The sequence below is a fragment of the Oryza glaberrima genome, chromosome 10 (genome assembly GCF_000147395.1).
Source record: "Oryza glaberrima chromosome 10, OglaRS2, whole genome shotgun sequence".
NCBI lineage: Eukaryota > Viridiplantae > Streptophyta > Magnoliopsida > Poales > Poaceae > Oryza > Oryza glaberrima.
The window spans coordinates 9,839,282-9,848,498 of record NC_068335.1 but is presented as its reverse complement, the minus strand read 5'-3'; the positions used below and the strand labels follow the sequence as shown (position 1 = coordinate 9,848,498).

Sequence of the window (9,217 nt, the reverse complement as noted above, 5' to 3'; positions counted from 1 at the left end):
AATATGTTTGTAGTTGGCTTATAGTCTGCTATTGTACATGCTCTTATATCAAGGGACGGAGGGAGTATAGAATAGGAATCCATTGATGAAGACTTCGCATATGGTACGAAGTACTCCCTCCGTCCTAGAATATAGCAACCTATAATTGGATGGGACATATCCTACTACTACGAATCTGGACAGAAGGGTCTTAGGTTGCTATATTCTGGGACGGAGCCTCCGTCCGCAACCATAAGTTTCCGCGTCTAACTTTGATAGTCCGTCTTATTTAAAATTGTTTTATAATTAGTATTTTTATTGTTATGAGATGATAAAACATGAATATCACTTTATACGTGACTTATGTTTTTAATTTTTTTTCAAAATATTTTTAAATAAGATGGATGATTAAAGTTGTCCACGGAAAATTATGGCTGCACTTAAAATAGGATGGAGGGAGTAGTCACATACCCATACATTGTAACGGGACACGAGGAACATCGTTTAATTTTTTTTCATGTATTTTTGTTTTTAATTTCTAATACGTAGGATGGGTGGGAAGCAGTTTTGATGGTGTTGGAATGGAAGAAATACGACTGTGCTTTTATAGAGTAGATACAAGAAGTGCAAAAAATTTGTGGCCACTAACCAGTTACCAACCAAGTTCTCTCTGTACACTCACCGGCATACACACGGATGCATTCTCTATACACGCTTGAATATTGTTGGAACAGACACTCATAATTCTAGCATGCTACGCTACGCTAGATCGGATCATCTCAGATAGCTTATCTGTGACGAGCCAAAATACTTCATCATAGATACCCTCATATGTGATGGATTAGACTAGATGTCGTTACAGATGAGGCTACAGGCGCAGGCCCATCACAGATAAGGGGTTATCTGTGGCGGGTCCATATATGCACCCGAAACGTCTGACGGGCTCACCTGTCAGCCCGTCACAAACCTAACACTTATGACATATTTATAAATTTAGTACATCAGAAAAAAGGACGAAATAACCTAAAATGACTTACCTGTCACTGGTAACTAGTGTAACATTATCTACTCGCCCCATCCAACTGAACCTTATCTCTTCAACCCGCCCCCCCTCTCTCGATCCCCCCATCCTCTTTCTCTCTCTCAATCTCTCTCTCGATTCACCGCTCGCGCTCGCGCCCGCAACCACAACCCTTTCACCGCCACCGCTAGTTCGTGCTGGCTGATGACTCCGTCCGCATGCCGAAGGCTGCTTTCTCGGCCGTGAGTGCCGACTGCCAACTCCTCAACCTCAGGCACCAGCTATCGACTCTGCCTCCGCCATGGGCCAGCCACCGCCTCTGCCTCTAATGGCAGGGGAGTTCTTCTATTTGGGATTATGTGATTTTGTTTTGTGCCCAGATGAATCTGATTGTGATGATTTTTGTGATTCTATCTTATGCCCAGATGAATATGAATGTGATGCTTTTTGTGTTTCATGAATGCTTAATGAAGGTTAGTGATTAGCTAGGCGGACGGCACTTTTATTTTTTGCCCTATTTTTCACGTTTGTGATAGGTCCCAGTTATGACCTGTCATAGACAAAGATCACCAATGACAAGTTAAAATAATTCCCCGTCACAGATAAAGGTTACCTGTGATGGATTTTAATTGCGGTCCGTCAAAGGTAACTTTACCTATCACATATGACTCAAAGTCATCAGTGACCATTTATCTGTGACGATGGCTTAACCTGTCATAGGTAAGGGTACGAGCCCATCACATATGACCTGATCCAGCATAGTGCTAGAATATCCATAAATCTGCACAAGTTTTCAACTGGTGGACAACCAAGATCTAGAGGTGAATCTTGAATTAGGTGTAGAATCACATCACCTAGCCATTTAGGCGTTTCCTTTGGAAATCGGAACAAACAAAAAAAAAGGGATTTCTGGATGATTGAATTCTCATGTGATCCTTTGGAACAAAGAAATTTGATCCTTTGGAACAAAGAAATGGAGCTCGCAAATTCATTTGAAATTCCTATGTACTCCCACCGGGTTGTTAATACTTATCGTTTTGGACAAGGGTACGGTCTCCAAAAAGTAGCTTTGACAACTATTTTCTATTATAAAATATATAGAAAAATCAACAAATATATGATTTTATTGAAGTACTTTTCAAGACTAATCTACACATATGGTTTTCATATTTTTAAAATAAATATTTTATAAATTATTTATAGTCAAATATTTTAAAGTTTGACTTTACACTTATTCAAAACGACTAATATTGTCAGCCCGAGAGAGTAGTGGGTAGTTTTCTAGGAATTTTGGAGGAAGACATCATGGTCGTTAGTCTTCTGCTTACCAAATACAATTTAGGGGAATAATTGAATCAGCATCGGTAAGGCCAATTTGGGAGAGTTGAGCCCCGACAAAGTGCAAGATTTTCGGTTGGTTGCTGCTACAAAACATGGTATGGACTACAGATTGCCTGCAGCTTAGGGAATGGCAAAACGACTACTACTCTGCCAACTTTGTTTCAGGAATTTGGAAACAATGAACAACCTGATGTTCTAATGCCCAATCTCGAAGCAAATCTAGACAGGAGTTCTAATAAGGCTGCGGCATGGTCATATTAATTATCTTCAATTGGAGCATGAGCCAATCCTTATTGGACTTGTGGACACAACGAACAACAAGCCCGGATGCAACCACAAGAAAAGGCCCGAAATAAATGTTCATGCTCATAGCCTGGAAAATTAGGAAAGAATGAAGCGCAAAGATCTTCAATAAGAATGAAGCAACATTTCGTTTGAAAAGAAGTGTTGTTTGAGTGTTAAAGTTCCTATGTTTTTTCCTACTGTGTTACTCCCTCCATCTCTAAATGTTTGACGCCGTTGACTTTTTTAAACATGTTTAACCATTCGTCTTATTCAAAAACTTTTGTGAAATGTGTAAAACTATATGTATACATAAAAGTATATTTAACAATAAATCAAATGATAGGAAAAGAATTAACAATTACTTAAATTTTTTGAATAAGACGAACGGTCAAACATTTTTAAAAAAGTCAACGGCGTTAAATATTTTAGGATGGAGGGAGTACTAAACAACATGTTTTATTTCCATATTTCAGCAGATATTCAACGCTACGTGATTCTATTCACGCGTTTCGTTTTTTTCCCTATTTTTTAGGGATCATACGCGTCATCATATCAGAAATCCTCATCTAACTTATGGTTAGGGATGACTTGAACGACATGTTCGCAAGGCCATAGTCAAGGTCAAGGTAGTACTAATTATTTTTGTCTCGGTTATATATCTTGTGGGATGATTAAGCCTATCTGTCCATACGTCCTTATTTCATTTTTACGGCAGCTCATCCGTAGCTTACGAGTCTAATCACTTCAAGAGTCCGCTTCAGACGAGCATATATAACATACAATTAAAAAATATCATTAACCATTATTTTTGTATATACCAATGTGTTAATAATTACATATATTTGTTACTGATATATAGACCTTTTAATCCCTCATTATTCTTTTTCCTTTAAAAATAATAGATAGTTGGTAGGAGATGTTTAACATATGGATATGGGCCTGCTAGCCCCACCTGTAATTTTTTTCTCACAAGAAAATAGAAGTACGTGGTGCACGCAGCAATAAAACCACCATCATCACTACTATTTTTTTTAAAGAAGTATAGATAACGTTCTTGACTGACTTTTTATACACTGTTTGATAGTTCATATCTCTGCTATCACTACAGGATGGTACACATTTGGAGACGAGCTAATCAGCCTCAAAATCCTAAAAAATCCGCCTCAGAATATGTATTGAGACCAACATGCACTGCCTTGAATACTCCTGCCTCAAAATAGTATATTGAGCCAGGCATAAGAGTTGGCCTCTAAAAGATGTATTTGAGGCTAACCATGTATGCCTCAGAATTTGATTGAGGCAGACCGCATGCCTCAATGCTAGGGTACGCTACCGAGGCTATTATTGCTGCCTCAAAACAAATTGAGGCAACTGTAACCTGCCTCAATGTAGGATGCATCAAATTAATTATATTTCCTAGATTATTGTTGTGGGAAATACACATTTTCATCATCATGAAAACTTGACAATTGAAACAATAAGAAATTAAATAGTATCCAAATCACTTCATTTCATATATTAGCATTACATCTAATCATACATGTCCAATAAATAATACATAGCATCTCATCCGTCACTTAGACTATAACAACATGTAAAGTGAACTAATATGTCTGAACTCCAAATCATATGTGGCATTTACAAGTGTTGAGACAATCAACTACTCAAAAGTGTAGATATATAATTACTGCTCATGTTTGAGCTATCTCTGCTAAGAAGTTCTCGCCAATTTTCTATAGTTGAACATGATCGACAATCATCACCGTTTGAGAGAAACTCGAGCACCTAGAGTGTAAATATGTAAAATTCAGTTAAAACAAACAATGTCACTATCTTTATTTAAATAAAGAACACAAAATATGATCATGAGCATGCAAATTGAGTTTACTACCAAAGAAAAATTGACAAAACAATCTAAAGTATAGCAGGAACTAATTATACAGAGAAGAAAATGCTAGAGACCTGTGATTAAACATTTTGAACAGAAGTACATTTCTATGTAAAATAGATTGCACCTATTGAGGTTTTAAAGTATATGGCAATCCAAATTACAATAGCATTTCTATCTTTTGCATACTTATATTTTGCTCAATGAAATTTCCATAATAAAAATGATGTAAATACTCTATATATACCCAACATAAATGGCACATATACCTGTTTTTGTCACTTCCCCATTGCACTGAGGTGACACTTCTTCAACCTTTCAAATTAATATTTACCATGTTAGACTTGCTATGTAAACTAAGCAATAAAATAAAGAAGCCAAGAAAGGAACATACTAGTTGGGATGGCCATGCAATGCAATGACCAATAGCGTCTCTAATATAGCTCAAATTTCTGTGCGGCCGGAACAATCAGCATCTCCACATATAAGACTGTCTATCACTACTTTGTAGCACTCCCTTCCCAGCATTGTTCCTCCGACCATTTCTAAGGGGTCTTGACTTTGAATAGTAGCTCTTGCAACACGGTTATATGGACGGACAATTCTCTTAAGAAAGACATCCCTTCCAACCTATTTCAAAATGTGGCCACATCAGATTTTATTACAGAGTAGAAAGTAGAATAGTTGCTACTGTTTTGCAGTAATAAAAAAGAACTAACCACATTTTCACAAGCTAATGCTGCCCTTTTGACATTAGCATGTTTAGTTGTTCCCACATTGGCCCCTTCAATTTCAATAGGCTTGTTGTTATTGTACCTGGCCATATGCTTCTGTACCCCCTGTTACACAATAGAAGATGTTACTGTTGTCAACCTATTAGCATGCATTAAGCAACAGAAATGCATGGTGGTAATATAGTGCGTTCCAAATAAATACCATATATCCATATACAAACCTCAGCAGCAATTTGAGTGATCACAGTTGGAACTTTAGAGCGTTTACTTGTGGCATGATTGCTTGTTGTTTCTCCACAACGTTTTTTTGTCATTTTTGGTTGCTTGGTACAATTGTGATTGTCCACATCTTTTTCTACCCCCTGTTGTACATTACATGTAGCATCAACCCTTCTCAATGAATCCTACAAGACTTAAGATATGTTACAGTTTGACTTGAAAAATGAAGTAAAATCGATGTTATTCAGCTCAACCATATCATCAAATTGCTGACCTTCTGTCTCTGACTCCATGCAAACATTGGTTCTATCTAAAGTTGAGCCCTCCCCATGAAAGAACCATTTACTATAACCCCGCATAAATCCATCACATATTAGATGTTCGCGAACTAATTCAGTATTTAGCCAATGACAATTCATACATTTCTTGCAAGGACAAAGAATACTGTTGTCTTTTGCTGAATGAGTGAAAGCGAACTGCAAGAACTGTGCTAAGCCCTCTTCATATTCATCTGTCCACCTATTACAGTTGTCATGTTATTAATGTTACAACTTTTATATATGTAATTCCTCTAGCTAGTATAATAGTGCTTTAGTAAGTTATAGCCCTGTATTACCTAGGTTTTTTCAACCAGCTTTTGTCCATGCTAGGAATCTGTACAGAAAGTGCATTCAGTCCATACATGTACCAAAAGTTCTATGCATCCATTCCAACAGTGCAAAATCACATAAAGGAAATGCTAAGCTTTTAACAATCTGTACAAGAAAGAAAATATAGATGATTTGCCATATGTTCAGAAATTACCTCTGTAAAAATAATTGCTGAAGCTAGTTGGCAGCAGGGAGTGGGAAAGCAAATAGGTCACAGGTTGACATCAAATAGCTATGTTTCCTCTAGGTGCAGTAGAAACCTGAATAAATCAATTGCATACAAATTAATATGTCACATCCATGGTACTAAAAATAGCCCACATATCACAAAGAATCCTAACAAGATAACCAAATACAAGTACATGCAGTATAACGTAACCTAGAATAATACTCGGGATCGATTATCAACACAAAATCCAAAGAACCAATCATGAAGCATTCCAACTAACATGATCAGAGAATAGGAAAATAAACATAGCTATCTTAACCTGTTGCTATCTTTTTTTTTTTGAATGGATTGTTGCTATCTATTTAGGAGAACTATAAATTGTATTTGGTGGAGAAGTGGATTTGACAAGAAATAGCTACTTTTGGAAACAATAGTAATAAAACTAGTACTGATTTGTTTTCTTCTTTTGTTCTTGATTGGTTTTCCATACTCTGAATCTGCACAAATGAAAAGCAGTCAAGCTCTTTAGGAAGGGCCTGATGTTCAAGGCCACAACAATGCCAAGCTTCTATCACAAAGCTCCTTTTCCCAAGCCTAAATACAAGACAAGAATACTTTCTTGACTTATCTACCTCATTGCATCTAACCTTCATAAGGAAAAAATAGTAGAAGAAAATAATAGTTTCAACACCACTTTTCCCTGAACATATGGATTACTGATGAACAACCAAACGATGAATGGAAGGGAGCTACTCTAGATCGCTGTATGTTGAGTTCTTAGTTCTAGGTCAAGGGCAGCTGCTCAGGCACCGCAGCACTGCTGCCGCCGCAGCTGTCGCAAGACGATTAGGGAGGGAAGGAAGGAGACCATGGAAGACATGAAGATTTGGGGGCTAGCCCAGCAAAACACATGGATTTAGGGCAGGTCATCCCCTCGATTTGGAGCAGCATAGCAACAGAAAACAAAAGAGAAGCAACGATGGTCAGATTAATCACCTGAGATGAGGCCAAAGATGGTGGTTCTCTGCTGCACGCGAGCGAGATGGAGGTGGATCCTCTGCCGCCGCACGGCACAGGTGGGTGCGAGGTCAAAATGGCGGCGTGGGTGGAGGAGGAGGAAGAAGGTCAGAATGGTGAAGCTCACGAGAGCCGTCAGATCGATCGTGATTGGACGGTGGATAAGGGGTCACGGTGGAAACAGGAGGGAATATTAAAAAAATTGGAGGAACTGTGAAAAAAGAAGAGGGGAAGTGAAAAAATTGGAGAGAATTTCACACATTAAGCTGAAAAAAAAATTGGTAGCCCAAATTTTTTTTGAGGCTCTATTAGGTGAGGCAAGCTTGGTCTGCCTCAATTTTAGTATTTGAGGCTACACCATTGCCTCAAAAAGTATTATTGAGGCAACACATTAAGTCCGCCTCAAAAATTTGCCTCAAAATATTTGAGGCTGGTACATCTGCCTCAACAAAGGAAACCGAGGCCAACGTCTTTGCCTCAAAATAAGTTTTTGAGACAGTGTTCTTTAATCCGCCTCAAATAGGTTGCCTCGAATTGCTTACCGTGCTGTAGTGTATTATAAAAATTAAAGATATTTTTGCCGACACTTTGGTACGTCATCCTGTTGACGGTTGGTACCCGTAGACCGGATATAGAGGGTATTGGGGTACGCTGGTACGAAGATCTACGTAGTACGACATCAAGGAAACAAGAGACAAAGATTATACTGGTTCAGGCCCCTTAATAGGTAATAGCCCTAATCCAGTTGATATGAGATTATATGGAGAGAACCACAAATTACAAAGGAAATAACAGAACTCGATGATACTGACGAGATCGTAGTTGAGTTGATTCGACTAGATCACCCGGTGACTTGGCTCCTGCAAACTCCGGCTTCGTAGGCTGTGGTCGCTGTGTTGGCTATGAGATTCGATCCCTTAGGTCCTCCCGGGGGGTCCCTTTTATATCGTAGGTCAGGTGGTCTCCAAGTAGGACTCGGAGACATCGGACCCTGCACGATATAGTGACGACCTAGTCCTATATGGGTAGGAACCTTTCCATTGGTGGACTTCGAGATGAATTTCCTTAACATATACAGAGAACGTCCGTACACGCGCCGATGTACCGTATTGCCGTATAGCGTACATCCAAGGGTAGAGGGTATACCTTATTCGTAATCCTGACAGTAGCCCCCGACTTCTGCTTAAATAAACTCCTATAACCGATCGCGACTTCTGATGTCGGAGTTGTTGTCGTTCTCGACTGGTCGATCTTGGTGTGGGGATCGTAGAGACAAGGAGTGATCGACAACACCAGGCGAAGTTCAATGGTTATGAGTGAATTTAAATTGAAGTCCGAGAAACCGCCTCGTGCAACGGACCCAGAAATTTCCGGCGGCCATCTCTCTCCTTTCCTTGGAATTTGCATCGTCGGTAGTGCGCCTATTTAAGAGAGTTTTGGGAATCCATTTTGGAGTCCGGCTAGTGCGAAAACTTTCTAGCCTCCAAACGCTCTTCGTCTTCTCCGCTTCCACGTAAACCCTAATTCGCTCGCCTCGGCTTCTTCTCCGGTGATCTCCAACGGCGATGGACCTTGACAAGTCCACCTCCAGCAGTGCGTCCTTGAAGAAATTGCAGGAGGAGGGTGCTCTCCTTGGTCGCGGGACTATGGAGAGGGAACCGGGAGGTACTGAACCTGAACCCGTCCTGGGCCGCATGGTTGCGGTTGAGGACTACATTCTCTGTGGTTTTCTTCCTCCGCCTTCTGAGTTTTTCCTTCTCGTCTTGAACTTCTACGGTCTTTCTCTACTTCATTTGAACCCCAACTCCATATCCTTCCTTAGCATTTTTTCTCATCTCTGTGAGGCCTACATTGGGGTAGAGCCGTTTCTTGACCTCTTCCGTTTTTACTACGAGTTGCGCTGGATGGAACCTA

At 39.5% G+C, this 9,217-nt stretch overlaps 1 pseudogene; it reads right to left on the bottom strand.

The window, feature by feature from the left end:
• Nucleotides 1–4,111: 4,111 nt before the first annotated feature.
• LOC127785755 (uncharacterized) lies at nt 4,112–7,441 on the bottom strand (annotated as a pseudogene).
• Nucleotides 7,442–9,217: the final 1,776 nt, after the last annotated feature.